Genomic DNA, 15,031 nt, shown 5'->3' with positions numbered 1-15,031 from the left:
TTTATTGATTAGATTAATTTAGGACTTTAATTAATTAAAGAAAAGGAAAAAAAAGGAAAAAACAAAGAAAAAGAAAATATGAAAAATATATTTTTGGTCTTGTTTCTTTTAAATTTCGGCCAATTCCTAAAATGGCCCAAATTAATTTTAAACCCCAGCCCAATTCCCATAACCCCTAGCCGATCCGGTCCCAAGATCCCAGCCGTTGATCTTCCATGATCCAACGGCTGGGAACTAACGTCCCCCCATTTAAAACTGTCTGAAGACACCCCCAAACCCGAAAACCCAATTCACTTCTTCGTCTCTCAACCCCAAAGACCAAAACCCTAGCCGCCCTCTCACCCCTCGCCGGCTCTGCCTCTCTCCGCCGCCTGAAAATTGCTTTATGGCGGTGGAGTACCTCCAAACCGCCTCAAATTCACACTCTGTAATCCCTAGCCTCCCTTCTTCACTAATCCACCAACCTTTTCACCAAAAACCCCACTAAATTCCACCAATTTCAAATATGACACTTATACCCAAAACTCTAAGTCGTCCAAACAACCCCAAAATCACACCGGATGACCCTCAACCTTCCCTCACCACTATCCTACCCTTGATTTCCCAAAAATCCCCATCGAATTCATCGAATCCTAAATCTACAAAGAATTAGAAACCCTAGTTTTATTTTTTTTAAATTTCTTCGGATTGTTTCCAAACTCGACTTAGTTGAAAAACTATGCTAATCAATCGTTCTCAATAAGAACGGTTGATTAGCATATTTTGAGCTAAATCGAAGGAGTTCCGACTTGCCAGACCCTTCTTGGTATATTTTTTCTAACCTTTTCCTTGTTTCTTTATTATTGCTTCCCTAATGTTTGCATGTGTATAATCATAAGTTAATTTAGTTCGTTTCTGTATAAGTAAATTAGTTTACTGTTAGGCTAGAATTAAAATTGTTCCAAGCAGGTTAGCTGTTAGAGAAAAATCAGCTTAGTTGTTAGTTTTTTCGACTTTATCATTCATAGATTAATTAGGTTAATTTTTGGGATTTCATTACATCTTCATTTTAGTTCTTCGTTTGGTTTACTGTTTTACTATGTTTGCTTGTTTGAATATAATTCTGTGTAGGGTTTGATTAGATTAATCATTTAATTCACTAATAGACTACGCTGTTTGGTTTAAGGTCCAGTTAATTCTAAGTTTAATTGATAATCAAAGCTTTTAAGGATACAATTGAAAACAATGTTAGGAAGTTCAATGCTGGAATCTTCTAGATTGTTCTAGGAGGTTCCACAAGGGTTTTGAAATCAGAATTTAGGTCAGAATTGGTTAGAATTGAAATAATCAATACTTGAAAGGGTAAAATTGGATTTTACATTAAGTAAAACTCAGAAGGTTCTAGCATCTGTACAACTGTCCCCATTTCCAGTATGAAAAATGCTATAATTGGGCTGAAAAAGGATAGACAACTGTCCAAATATGCTGTACTATCTGACACTTAAGGAATTTGGGGTAGAATATACCATTTTGATACTATTTTGGCATACTCTATAAAAGGAAAGTTATTCCTTCATTCTGGACAGACATTGGATGAGCATATCTTGACCTAAAAATTTCAGAATACAAAGAAAAATCCCTGAAACTTTTTCTGGCAAAAAATTTCAGTTTTCTAGTTAGATTTCTAGGCTAGTTTTTCTGATACTCTGTTTTTCGAGAAGTTTGAGTGCTAGTTCTTGGTTTTCTGGGCTGGTTTCTACTGTTGTTGTTTGGTTTTGGTTGTTGCTCCATTTCTAAGTTTTCAGCCAGCATTTTCACTTGTTTTCCTGTTGTCTTTTTTACTTGTTAAGGTACCGATTTCATCTCTCTCTTGATGTACTATTTTGTTTGAATGTTATAAGATCATAATCTGCAAATTATATTTAATGAATGAGTGTTCTTTCATGTAGTAGTTGATTACTTTGTTATACATCTAGTTAATTTGTTGCTATATGAGTTTAAGGGTAGAAATGAACTAGTATGTACACTTTGTTTGGTATAACGATACCTGTAGTTCCCTCTTAAAAATGGCTAAATTTGAATTTTTTTTAATTACAATTCTATGCTGATTCTGAAACTTTGATTGCTAAATTTGTTTTTCTTTCTTCTTCTACACAATGATAATTACATAGTGTTTTGTTTGAGGTCATGTGGCCTATGGGCTATAACTTGTGAATTTGGCCTCTAGTTGGCCAAATCAACATATTTTGAAAGCCAAAAACTGAAATTTGTTTTGTTGTTATTATGCTGAAGTTGAGGGCTCCATGTGGTGAACTGAACTTTTGATTGGATCAACTATATCCAAAAAAGGGGCAAGAGTTCACTAGGCTGTCAATTTTACTAAATATTGTAATAGAATTAGTTGAGGTATTCTTCTCCTAGAATTTTAATGTAGTAGATTAGTTATTAATATAATAGTTTATGTATTAATGGGCCATAATGTAACGTTCTGATTTTTGATAGCTTTATTCTTATCTGATGCACTGCAATCAATTAAGTTCTGAATTCATGTATTGTGATTAAAACCACTGCTGTTAGAAATTTATTAGATAATTATTTTGTTATTGTATTTTTATAAATGTAAGCACAATGTTGCAATGGCTAAAGTTATGGGCCAGATGTTTAAAGTTGAATGCCAGCTTCTGCAATTCAGATTGAGCCAGACTCACAAACTGGCCCAGTTAAGAAAATGGTTTCAAATGAGTTTGAGCTTAAGTCGTTGGGCCTGGGTATTAAGTCCAATAACTTGACTCCAACTATGGGTTTCCTTTTCAACGTTAGCACTAATTTATTCCTTTTATGTATTCGAAATCATGCGTAGTGTAAGGAGTTTCAGAACTCGAATCATATTCTAGTTTTGCCTTGAAATGAATTGATTTCAAACCTTTGGATAAATATATATTTTGGATAAATCTCATTGATATTAAACTCAAACTCGTAATGGGCCTAGTCATTCCAAAGAAGCGACTGGGCCTGCCTTTGCCAAATAGCCCAATTGGACTGCTTCATTTTATCTTCGGCTTATAACCTTTAAAGCCATGCTTTCATTAAGTAGTTAATACCTTTTATCATTAGACGCTGCTTTAGACTTATATAACAATCAAAATAGCTTAGGAAATAATTTAAACATCGTAGTTTGCTTTAGGCGCAAAATTAAATTTTCGTGACTATGGGTACGGTTCCCATGACATAGTTATTATACCTAATCCCCAAAATCGGGTGTGCATTTTATGTGACCCGATCATAACAACTTTGAACAATAATAAAAATAAACATATCGCGAATCGCGGGTGCATTTCATGTAGCGTGGTTTGCGGTGTGTTCCAAAATAACAAGTGTATGACAATCGTAACTTGTTCAAGTAATAATTCCATAAAACCTAAAAAGGGTTAAAATAATTAAAAGCGGTAATAAGTTAAAAATACACAATTGGTTTAAAACAAGTAATGAATCAGATAATTAGGCCAATTATTAATAGTTAAGCAATCGTGCTAAAACTACGAAACCCGGAAATGCCTAACACCTTCTCCCGAATTAACAGAATTCCTTACCTAGTTTTCTGGTTTCGCAGACTTTTAAATAAAGTCAAATCTTCCTCGATTTGGGATTTAAAATAAACCAGTGACTTGGGACGCCATAAATTATTCCAAGTGGTGACTCTGAATAAATAAATAATCCCATTTTGATTAGTGTCACTTTAATTGGAAAAACTCCCCTTATATACCCCTTTCGGGTAGAAAAGAAGGTGTGACAGCTCAGACAACTCTGTTGGGAAAAAGAACCCAGAATCATTGGTTCAGGGTTGAGAATTCGAGTTTAGAATAACTGTTATAGTTGATTTTATTTATTATCTGATTTTTACGTGTTTGAGCCTAATATGCTAATTGTTTCTTTTTACCGCTTTGATATTGCTTGAACTATATATAAACTGTTTCAAAACCCTCTTCTCTCTGAGTCTTCTAAATCATCTGGGAAGCGTGCACTTCGTGTGACTTCTTTTCTGTTAGAGTCATCCCAATTTTAGAATGAGGTTCGGGTAAGTTGCAAAGCCGGTGAAGCTTCTGTATTTCCGATACGTTGCCCCTTCCCCACGGCTCGAGCTGTCCACTTGGATAAGCCAGGTCTAGAACAATACACCCAGGTTTTAAACCTAGAGTAACATAGCCTCATGTCGGATCCCTAGTAGGATTGTTTGTTTGAATCATGTGCATTTGACTTTGGGGCTCAACACAAGGGTTGGGTCCTTCTAGGATAGATGTACCCAAATTAAAAAGACCATCCTGATACATCTTACGTGCTACTTGCGCATCTGTTTGTTTCGGCTTGCCTGTTGACCGACTTCTAGAATAGGGAAAGAAAATCAAAAAAAAGGAAAAGAAAAAAAACAAAAACAAGAGTGATATATAGGTATTTGAAATTTCGAAACTCTGCCAAAATTTTGAAAAAAAAATAGAAAGAAAATAAGCCAAAGTTTTCAAAAGTCATATTTTCCTGCTCCGTCAAAACTGACAGAACTACGCGGGTCTGATTCTCACCGGATGTGAGATACGTAGGCAAACCTTATCGGTTCCGGCCCCCAATTTTCAAAAATCCAAAAATATTGTCCTTTAGTTTCTTCTTTAGAAATTTTTCCTTAGAAAATTCAAAAAAAAATTTAGTTTTTTTTTAAATCACAAAAAATAGTTTCCTTCTTTATAAAGTAATTCATACGGAAAAAAAGAAATAAAAAGAAAAATTAATAAAAAACAAAATTCAAAATACGGATTTCCTTTATTTTGAAGTATTTTTCCCAAAAAATTCAAAAAAATAAAAAAAAAAAGGAATAATGCATAAGTACCCTCCTGACCTATACCTGAACTCCCAACTACACACTTTTTTTGCGGGAATCCTATTACCCCCCAAACTTATTTTACATTAAGTTATTTGCACCTTTAATGCTGATGTGGCAGAGTGTGTGTATTTCACTCTCCCAAAGGAGAGTGAGAAGCAAGAAAAAATGATTTTCAGATTATTTTTTATTCTTTTTTACCATTTTTTCTTACTTTTTTTTTCCTCTTCCTTTTTCTTTGTCTTTTTTTTCGTTTCTTCTCTAATTCCGGTGGAGACTTTGTCTAACCGTTTTTCTTCCATTTTTTCTTTTCACACACAAATTAAACTCTCAAAAAGATCTATTCATAAGCAAAGCAAAATATACTCAGATTTGGGGGAAACAATTCATCATCGTAAAACCTTCCCACGCCGAAAAAAATTGATGTATTGAAATTTTAATTGGAAAAAGTTTTCTCAGCTTATATTCGTTTTTATTTCTTTTTCTCTTCCTCCCACACATAAATTACACTTTAAAGAATTTTTTTTATATATATATAACAAAACACACTTAGATCGGAATAAAAATCTATCGCCGAAAAAATGGTGTTTGTGAAATTTCGACGACCACCATTTTATGCCGTCGATTACCAAAACAAAAAGAAAGAGAATGAAATAACCAAAAAAATGAGAATAATAAGAAATAAGAAAAAGAAGTAAGAACAAAAAAGGTACTAAAAATACATGTGGGCGCGCGTGTAGCTCACCACTTGCCAAGAGTTTGGTTATCTAGTTTCAGGGTGCAAATAATTCCATTTAAAATAAGTTTAGGTGGGTAATAGAATTCCCGCAAAGAAAAAATGTGTAGTTAGGAATCCGGGTATATGTCAGGGGGTACTTATGCATTAGAATAAAAAAAATCTTTTCCATGTTTAAAAGTCTTTCTTTCGTAAATGTCAAAAAAAATTGAAAATCTGAAGTCCAAAAATATTTTCGTTTTTCTTTAGTAGTACTTTTGTAAATTTAAAAAAAAAACAAAACAAAAACTCATAAATCCAAAATGTTTTTCTTAAAAAGTCCCTCTTTCGAAAAGTAAGAGGCAACATCCAAAATCCAAAAATATTTTCTTTCTTCTTTAGAAAAAGAGAAAATAAATGAAAATTCAAAAAATAATATTTTCTTTTTACTTTTGAAATTCCCAAAGTTCAAATCAAAAGAAAAGAAATTTTAGAAGTCTTTCTTTCAAAAAAAAAAAATCACAATCCAAAATCCAAAATATTTTCCTTGTTAGAAGCTTTTGAGGTATGACTTGCCTATTTAAATTTTTTGAATAAATTAGAGAAGAAAAAAGGGTTAGTTCATTTACCTTGTTTCTAGTATTCCTGAACTACGTAATGATCTAATTCACACGGCGTCGTGATACGTAGGCAATCCCCATCGGATCCGGTCATAGCTTTAGATAACTAGAATAAGAGACAAAATGATGAAAAGAGGGCACAAGAAAAAGAGAGAAAATAATGCAAAAGAGAGAGCGCAAAGAAAAGAGATAAAATAATGAAAAAACGTAAAGAAAAGAAAAAGATTCAAAGATTTGGGAGGCAGCAAAAGCCGGGATGAGACACGTAACCGTTGCAAAACATGTAGAAAAATGTTTAACTGTCTAGGTGCATTGCATTCCCCAACGTGCGATTCCCTATGTGTTAAATGTCTCAAACTAACCAGTTTGTTGTGTATGTTGTTGAGAACAGGTTCTGTTTTAGGTGGTTGGTTTTGTGATAATCTGGCTTCACACTCTTACTTTACGAGATTTAAAGGGAGTGTTGAATGACAGCGGAAGTCACCTACCAATCATTAACCCCTCAGTGGATAGCCCAATGTTGGTTATTCCGCGTCAGAGTCAGCAACTGCTGAAGAGAACAGGATACTGCACCTCCACATGTTGGAAATGTGGGATGCTTAGTATAACGGTAGGGAGCCGCCCAGCGCAATACCTGGTTTTCCCGAGCTGATTCCCACAACAAGTGGAACCTCCAATGTCCTTATAAACTACCCGGCCACCCCATTAGGATACCCTACTATGTCAGCCCATTTCACCGGAACGCCTTCTGAGGTTCTCCTCCAAGCACTATTTTTGGGAGTGTCTTCTAACATATTCACCCCACCACCAACCTCTGCTACGACACAACCAATAGTACCTAGGCCAGGTTTCGAGCCGTCGTCCTTTACTTTCCAAATACCACCATTTCAATTGGACACGACTCATGTCACCCCAAAACCCTACCCTCAACAACCTCGGGATGAGTCTACCACGGAACAAGAGAGAACTGTAAAGAATCCCGAGCAAGAAGAGATCACTCAGAAAATGAAAAGCATAGAATAAAGTCTCAAGAACATACAAGGTCTGAGTGTCCAGAAGAGTGTCTCCTACGCTGACTTGTGCATGTTCCCTCATGTTCATCTGCCCATTGGTTACAAGACTCATAAATATGAAAAATATTATGGACATGGGGACCCCATAGCTCACCTGAAAAGGTATTGCAATTAGTTAAGAGGAGCGGGCAGGAAATAAGAACTCTTGATGGCCTACTTCGGAGCGAGTTTAGCCGGAATTACATCCGAATGGTATATGGACCAAGACATCTCCTACTGGCACATATGTGATGACTTGGCCCGAGACTTTGTCAGATAGTTCCAGTACAACATGGACATAGCTCCAGATAGAAACTCTTTGTCTAATTTCAAAAAGAAGTCTTCAGAGAGCTTCCGAGAGTACGCTATCAAGTGGCGTGAACAAGCTGCCAGGGTGAAACCCCTAATGGATGAGACCGAGATGGTCAGTGTCTTCTTGAAAGACCAAGAGGCTGATTACTTCCAGAACATGATGCCCGCTATGGGCAAGTCATTTGCAGAAGCCATAAAGATTGGGGAAATGGTGGAAAGTGGTTTGAAAACGGGTCGCATCCTAAGCCAGTCAGCTATAAGAGCCACTTCTCAAGAAATCTAGAGTGGGCCGGGGGGGGGGGGGGGGGGGGGTGTAGCAAACCGAAAAAAGAAAGAAGTGGCAATGATGGCCTCAAGTCTGAGAAACCCCCGTCAACCCCAAGGTTACTTTGGTTCCTCGTCAAGCAGCCCGCAATATTACTACCCTTACCAAGATATGGCATATGCCATGACTCCTCAGCCTTATGTAGTAATGAATGCCCAGCCATACGCTCAACCGCAACAACACTATAACCAGAATCGAGATCCAACTCCCAGAAATAATCCTCCTCACCAAGCTCCATATAATCCCCGTCCACCATAGAATAATTTTCCATATAACGCCCGTACCCGTGAACCACCCAGAAAAACCAACTTCACACCCGTCGGTGAATCATATTCCAGCCTCTTCCCAAAATTAGTCCAAATGGGTTTGTTACAACCCGTAGCTCCAATAGGCAAAACCTAGAGTCACTCTCCTACCAACCGGGTACCCGATGTGCTTATCATTCAGGGACAGAAGGGCACGACACTGAAGATTGCTGGACCCTTGAGAGAGCGATCGAGAACCTGATAGAACAAAAACGGGTAGTGTTGAGGGATGAGGAGATCCCCAATGTAACCAATAACCCATTGCCAGCTCACAACAACGGGCTAGTTATTGGGATAATTTGTGAGGACAGAGAGTTTGATCCAGTTTTGAAAGCTATCATTGCTATTGCCGATGTTGAAAATAAGCCCAAAGCGGCAGCAAAACAAGCTAAGGATGAGAAGAAGAGCAACTCCACTCCTCAAAGCATAGAAAAGGTTGTGGAAGACAAGACAATGACAGTACCTCCTAAAGATGCCATTCCTTTTGTTCCTAGGGCCCCCAGAAAGGAACAGTTCGTGTTGAGTCCCCCCAAAAGGTTTGAGCAAAACAAGGTTACACTGAAGGTACCAAAGATGTACGTACCAAAGAGGACTTATGTGGCGCGGGGACGATAATTCACCCACACTGACTGAGCCCGTGGTTATCAGCCGCGCACCACAGAATCCCATGAAGGACCCCACTACCGTCCCCTGGAACTACAATAAAGCAGTGGTTATGTACAAGGGAAAGGAAATCATGAGGGAGGTGAATGAAGCGAACCCGTCTGGGAAGTACCTCAACTTAGAAGAATTGAACAAGACCAAACATAAGCGTTTTCCTCTTAAAAAGCCAGTCAGTGCTGAAGAGGTAGAGGAATTCTTTCGAAAAATAAAAACCTCGGACTACGCCGTGAATGATCAACTCAGAAAGTCCCCCTCTCAAGTCTCACTTTTTCCCCTGCTGATAAGCTCTAATGAGCATCGGAAAGTGTTGTTAAATACGCTTAATGAGGCATATGTTCTGGTCGAGACCACGGTTGAGCAATTGGAAAGAATGGCGGAATGATTTTTTGAAGTTAACCGGATCTAATTAAGCCGAAATGACTTGCCTCCGGAAGGGGCTGCCCACAACAACGCTCTTTATTTGACCGTCAAGTATGAAGGATACTACGTGAAAAGAGTTGTGTTGGATGGCGGATCTGGGGTTGACATCTGCCCTCTCTCGACCTTATAGATAATAAAAATTGGGACTAAAAGGATTAGGCCCAACAATGTTTGCATACGTGCATTTGACGACGTCAAGAGGGATACGATAGGGGAGATTAATTTGATCCTAACCATCGCCCCTGTGGATTTTGAAGTAACATTTTAGGTTTTGGACATGGACACCTCCTACAATTTTCTCCTAGGAAGGCTTTGGATCCATGCGGCAGGGGCCGTACCCTCTACTCTCCACCAAATGGTTAAGTTTGAACATGAAGACCAGGAAATCGTGGTCCACGGAGAAGATGAGTAATAAATTTACAGGGACCCGCCAGTCCCATGTTTGGAGGCTAAGGAAGGTAGCGAGCACATAGTCTTCTAAGATTTTGAAATCGTGGTCGTGGATCAGTGTGAGGAAGGAACTCCGTGTCCTCAACCCTTCTTGTCAAACGCGTCAATCATGGTCTCCAGTGAAATGATCAAACATGGCTACAAGCCCGGGAAAGGGATCGGGGCATCTTTGCAAGGCATTACAGAGCCCATCACTTTGACTGCCAGTGAGAAATTCTTTGGTATCGGTTTCCAAGCTATAGAAGCCAATGTAAAATGGGCTAATTAACATAAGAACAATGGGTGGGTTCTACCTCAGCCGGTCCCGCATCTCGCCAAAACGTTTGTTAAGACAAGGTACATAGAAGAAGAAGAGGCTTTCATGACCGAAGAAATTGAGGACATCTGTGGGGCAATGAGGTAAATGTTATAAGAGGTTAACATGGTCCAACCGGGTGAAGGCTCAAGCACTGCCGAGGTGTAATATATAGGGCCAAATGCTAAACTTCAAAATTGGAAGGCTACTCTATTCCCAGTCAGGCGGGATCCCGATAGTTTAGTCTTGCCATCTTTTCTGCATTCCGAGTTATTTCAGGGTGTAGCTCGAAATGTAAACCCTCCTATCTTCAAATTCAATGAATTGAAATCAATATTTCATCATCTATGAATCTCTTTCTTTATTCTTTCTGATTTTGTTATTTTTATATCTCTTTTCAGTTCTAATGATGCGAACTTAAATAACATGACATGTTTGCGGACTTCATGCCCTGTCTAACTGTGCAATAATAAATCAAGAACTAGAAGATGATGAAGATGAGGCTTTTAGGGAAATAAATCGAGAATTGGAACAATTTAAGAATAAGCCTAAGCCAAACTTAAATGAAGCCGAGCCAGTTAATTTGGGTAGTCCGGAAGAGATCCAGGAAACCATGATAAGCATTCACACTGATGAAGAACTAGAGATGCATTGGTCCAACTTTTGTTCGAATTCAAAGATGTGTTTGCCTGGTCCTATGATGATATTCCAGGACTGAGTGTTGATTTAGTGGTGCACAAATTTCCAATTTACCCCGGTTAACCCCTGTCCAACAAAAACAGAGAAAGTTTAAAACAGACACCAGTGACAAGATCAAAGAATAAATCACCAAACAGTTAAAAGCGGGTGCGATACACCACATAGTTGGCTAATATGGTCCCAGTGCCAAAGAAAGATGGGAAAACCCGAGTGTGTGTTGATTATCGGGATTTGAACAAAGCAAGCCCCAAGGACAACTTTCCATTACCAAACATCCATATCCTTGTTGACAACTGTGCCAAACATGAGATACAGACTTTTGTGGATTGTTATGCTGGGTATTATCAGGTTCTGATGGATGAAGAAGACACAGAAAAGACAGCTTTCACCACAGGGTACTTACTATTATAGGGTCATGCCGTTTGGTTTAAAAAATGTCGGGGAAACTTACATGAGAGCTATGACTGCCATATTTCACGACATGATGCACCAGGAAATTGAGGTGTACGTGGATGATGTGATCATTAAATCCAGAACGTAGGACAACCATGTGCGGGATATGAGAAAGTTCTTTGAGCGTCTGCGTAAGTATGACTTAAAGTTAAATCCAGCTAAATGTGCATTCGAAGTTCCATCTAGGAAACTTTTGGGGTTTATAGTCAGTTTGAGGGGCATCGAGCTAGATCCAACAAATATTAAGTCTATTCGGGATTTTCCCCCTCCAAGAACCAAAAAAAGAGGTTATGAGTCTGCTGGGAAGGTTGAATTACATTAGCAGATTCATTGCTCAGTTGACTTCCACGTGTGAGCCCATATTTAAGCTGTTGAAGAAAGATGTGGCGATTAGATGGACAGATGAGTGTCAGGAAGCTTTCGACAAAATCAAAGAAAATCTGTTGAATCCGCCAGTGTTTTTCCGACCTGAACCTGGAAGGCCTTTGTTCCTGTACTTGGCAGTGTTGGAGAATTCTTTTGGATGTGTTCTCGGGCAACATGATGTGATTGGGAAGAAAGAACAAGACATATACTATTTGAGCAAGAAGTTCACTAGTTGTGAGGCCAAATACACTTTGTTGGAAAGAACTTGTTGCGCCCTAACTTGGGTCGCTCAGAAGCTCAGGCCTTACTTGTTGGCTTATACCACCTATCTCATAACCAGGCTGGATCCTTTGAAATACGTATTCCAAAAACCGATGCCCACAAAGAGGTTAGAAAAATGGCAAATCCTACTCACCGAGTTTGACATAGTCTATATCATCCGCACGACAATGAAAGCTCAAGCCTTGGCGGATCACCTAGCTGAAAATCCTGTTGATGATGAATATTAGCCTTTAAGTACTTACTTTCCGGAAGAGGAAGTAAATTCAGTTGAGGTAATTCCAGAAGACACCAATGCTTGGAAAATGTTCTTCGATGGAGCTGTGAATGCAAAAAGTGTCGGGATTGGGGCAATTTTAATTTCACCCACTGGTCAGCACTATTTGGCCATAGCCCGACTTCAGTTTTTCTGTACGAACAACACTACCAGGTATGAAGCCTGCATCATGGGCATGAACATGGCAGTCGATCAGGATGTGGAAGAATTTTTAATCATGGGAGATTCTGACTTGATTATTCGACAAGCTCAAGGTGAATGGGAAACTCGGGATATCAAGCTTATTCCATACAGGAAAAGAGTGGAAGATCTTAGCAAACGATTCAAGTCTGTTGAGTTCAGGTATATTCCTTGATTCCACAATGACTTAGCTGATGCACTGGCTACTTTGGCCTCAATGCTGCCGTATCCGGGCAATGTCCACATTGATCCATTGGAAATCCAAGTCCGAGAGAGACATGGTTATTGCGATGTAGATGAAGAAACAGATATTCAGCCATGGTATTATGATATCAAAAGATACTTGAAAATAAATGAATATTCCGAGCAAGCTAGTGGAGACCAAAAGAGAACCATTAGAAGGCTCGCCAGTAGTTTCTTTTTGAGTGGAGAAGTATTGTACAAAAGAACTCCAGATTTGAACCTTTTAAGATGCGTGGATGCCCAAGAGGCTGGAAAAATCATGAGTGAAGTGCATGCGGGAGTATGTGGACCCGATATGAATGGGTACATCCTTGCAAAGAAAATCCTTCAGGCAGGTTATTACTGGATGACCATGGAAAAACATTGCTTCAGTTTCGTCCGAAAGTGTCATCAGTGTCAGGTACACGGTGACCTGATTCATGTATCGCCTTCAGAACTACATCCTATGTCAGCACTGTGGCCGTTCATTGCTTGGGGTAGGATGTCATTGGGCCAATCGAGCCGAAAGCTTCAAATGGACACAAATTCATCTTAGTTGCCATTGACTATTTCACAAAGTGGGTTGAAGCTGTCACCAAGAAGGCAGTGGTGGACTTTGTGCATTCCAATATCATCTGTCGTTTTGGTATTCCTAAGGCTATAATTACGGACAATGCTGCAAATTTGAACAATCATTTGATGAGGGAGGTATGCAAATAATTTAAGATCACGCATCAGAATTCTACCCCTTATCGCCCAAAGCTAATGGTGCTGTTGAAGCAGCGAACAAAAACATCAAGAAGATCCTCAGAAAAATGATTCAAAGTTCTAGACAATGGCATGAAAAGTTCCTTTTTTTCATTTTTGGGATATCGCACAACTGTGCGCACATCAGTTGGCGCGACACCTTATCTATTGGTTTATGGCACTGAGCCATAATACCCGCAGAAGTTGAAATTCCATCTCTTCGAATCATCTTTGAAGCTGAGATTGAGGATAATGAATAAGTCAAGACCCGTCTAGAATAGTTAACCATGATTGATAAAAAGCGGATGGCCGCAGTTTGCCACGGGCAGTTGTATCAACAAAGAATGGCCCGTGCCTACAATAAGAAAGTGCGTCCTAGGAAATTTGAAGTGGGGCAACTCATCTTGAGACGTATTCTCCAGCATCATAAGGAAGCAAAAGGAAAATTCGCTCCAAAATGGAAGGGTCCGTACATTATAAGAAAATTGTTGCCAAAAGGGGCATTGTACTTGGGAGACATCGAAGGAAATGACCCCGAAACAGCTATCAATGCGGACACGGTCAAAAGGTATTACATTTAACCCTTTTGCGGTACTGATATTCTCCGATTGGGATGACAAAGACTTTCATTCTCGCTACCCAAAAACTGTTAACCCTTTGAGCCGGTTACCTTTCTTTGATTACCCTCTTTGGAACCTGAAAATGTTGTTTAAAAAAGAGAGAAAACAAAACAAAACAACAAAAACAAAAAAAAAATCAAAAGCAAAGTTCCCCAAACTACATTCGACTTGATTCCGAAAGGATACGTAGGCAGCCTCTCTTTGGGGTTCAGTCACACCAAAATAAAAATCCACATTTCCCCAAAAGTGAAACTAGAGCAGAAGTTATAATGGTTCAGCGATGGTTCACCTGAAAGGTTCCAAAGTTGTAATTCAATCCAAACTCTTTTTACCACAAATCATGTTCAAGTCCTTCCGATCAATCGGTAAAGATGTTCGAAATTGGAGGATGTGGTTATTTGGATTTGATACAATCAAATGAGAGAAATAAAATAAGAGAGTTTTATTGGTGAAAACCAACACGGGCACCATAAGGCGATGGTAAGTAGAGAAATTGAAAATGAGAGAGTCTTGTTAGTGAAAACTCACAAAGATCACTATGAGATGACAGTGAGAAGAGAAATAAGAGAGGTCAGTTGGTGAAAACCCGCAAAGGGCGCCACTGATCGAAAAAGGATCCCTTACAACCATCGGCACTGATAGAGTGCTAGCAAGATTTCTCAGTTTTGAGATATGGGTTATGATGGGTTTACGAGAGTTGGATGGTTTGCACAGATTGGGTATCCAGTCCAAGAAGCATGTCATGTTTATTGAAGTCTGCGTGCACTGCAGATAAGTCCTTCTTTCCTTTCCCCGAAAGGGACACTTCTCATTTAAATTCATTATCCTATCCGTTGTTTACTTTTCTTTGAATCCCTTTCGGTCTAATTTTTCTCCGAAATTAATACAAAGAAAAGATAGCAAGATTGGTTTTACAGGGTTTTGTTTGACAAAAAGATAAAATTCAAGAAAGCACCCAGCCTCAGCAGGTGCATCAAGTCGACCTCGACTGTCCATGATGGACGATGCTCCAGAGTCAAAAACTCTTGAAAAGAAAAGAAATCAAAGTCAAGTGCCCATAAAGACAAAATAAGATGGAAAAGGCCAAGCCCCACACGGGTTAATCATCATGTTGGAATTTGGGAGAAGTCAAGATCCCCAGGTTTAGAAATGAAACCAATTTCCAGAAAGCCAGCAAGCAATGGG

Source organism: Nicotiana tabacum, chromosome 1, assembly GCF_000715075.1.
Source record: "Nicotiana tabacum cultivar K326 chromosome 1, ASM71507v2, whole genome shotgun sequence".
Lineage (NCBI taxonomy): Eukaryota > Viridiplantae > Streptophyta > Magnoliopsida > Solanales > Solanaceae > Nicotiana > Nicotiana tabacum.
The sequence above is the reverse complement of the archived record's forward strand: the minus strand, read 5'-3'. Positions refer to the sequence as shown.